The sequence below is a fragment of the Eutrema salsugineum genome, unplaced genomic scaffold (genome assembly GCF_000478725.1).
Source record: "Eutrema salsugineum unplaced genomic scaffold, Eutsalg1_0 scaffold_3, whole genome shotgun sequence".
In the NCBI taxonomy this organism is placed as follows: domain Eukaryota; kingdom Viridiplantae; phylum Streptophyta; class Magnoliopsida; order Brassicales; family Brassicaceae; genus Eutrema; species Eutrema salsugineum.
This window is the reverse complement of record NW_006256756.1, coordinates 14,538,513-14,540,047: the sequence shown is the minus strand read 5'-3', so window position 1 is coordinate 14,540,047 and position 1,535 is coordinate 14,538,513. Positions and strand designations below refer to the sequence as shown.

At 40.1% G+C, this 1,535-nt stretch overlaps 1 non-coding gene across 1 annotated transcript; it reads right to left on the bottom strand.

Moving 5' to 3' along the window:
* Window positions 1–483: 483 nt before the first annotated feature.
* Window positions 484–591, bottom strand: LOC112085878. The gene has a single exon (XR_002899162.1). It is a non-coding gene; the product is annotated as a small nucleolar RNA R71 (small nucleolar RNA).
* Between the last annotated feature and the right edge of the window lie 944 nt (window positions 592–1,535).

The following is a 1,535-nucleotide window of genomic DNA, read 5'->3' as shown; positions in this document are numbered from 1 at the left end:
TCTTGGTGATCCACCAAATCGTGTGGATGGTGATCCAAGCGATGATGACCTGACTGATGATGAGTTTGAAGAACCGATTTATGATGACAATGAGCTAATCGGATCGACAAAACATGAAGATGATGATGAACTGATTGAAAGTTTCGATTCACTCGAAAAGTTCTTGGGAGATCGAAGAGCTATTCAACCAGCCTTACCAAAGGATGGCAAAACCGAAATTAAGGTACCATATATCCATTTAGTTCAACAAAATCAATTCTATGGTTATTCATTCGAAAACCCGATAGACCATATCAAGACGTTCAAAGAATTATGTGCAACCATTACAGCAAATGGGGATTACCAAAAGTGTAGTCTTTTCCCATTCTCTTTGAGAGATAATGCCAGCAAATGGCTAAAATCTTTGCCACCTGCTTCACTAAAAACGTGGGCAGCGTGTAGAACTGCTTTCCTAAATCGTTTTTATACTAGAAATCGTTCAAATCTCTTAAGGAACAAGATAAGAACTTATAAACAAAAAGAAGATGAAGATCTTTTAGATACTTGGGAAAGATTTAGGGAATACCAAAGAAATTGTCCACACCATGGATATACCGAGGAATACCTGCTGGGTATCTTCTATCGCGGTATAACTCCAGAGTAACGACACTCTTTCGACACAGCAAGTAATGGAGACTTCTCAACTAGATCTGTAGAAGATGCTCACGTTTTCATTAAAAATTTCGCAAACAGCATCCAAAATCTAGTAACCTTTGGTAATTCTGCACTTCCTGAGAAGAAAGAAGAAATTTCAGAAGTTATGAAGTGTCTCCATCACATAATGAGTCATCTTGGATTGCAACAACCAAACAAGGCACACAATACGTGTAACTTTGACGGTTGGGACAACCCAATGGATTCTTATGATCAAGGGATGGTTAACACAGCAGAAGTCTATCAAATTCAAGATCTTCCATTCATTTCTCATCACCGCGGGTCCATTCATCCGGACCACGGCCAAGCAAGCTTTCACCACGGTCGTGTCTTTTCTGACCGCGGCCAAGACCTGTTTCACCGCGGTCGCGAGCCTTCTGACCGCGGGAAACTGTCTTCTTAACTTACCTAGAAACCACATTCCGAACCAATCTTGGCTATTCAATCTAATCTTGTTCCATATCCTAGTTTTCCCTCTTCTAAAGCTGAAAACCTAAACAAAAGAATTCTAGAGCTTGAAAAATCTAGGTCTCAAGAGATTAGTGATCTTAGATCTGAACTAAAAACGATGCAAGAGGATTTCAATGAAAAATTTTCCACCTGAGGAGGAGCCAAGTGCAAACTCTTTCGAAAGCTCAAGTGAAGCAGATCCCTCCGATGAAGTGAAAGCTATCACACTTAGGAGTGGATTAGCTTACAAAGAGCCTGAATTTCCTAAAGATCCCGAAGTTGAGGAAAAGGGTAAAGAAAAGGAAAAAGAAGGAGACAGAATCACGGTTGAAGATGTTGAAAAAGAAGTGGTAGGAGAGAAGATGGAGAAGAAGTAAGAAAAGATTCATCCC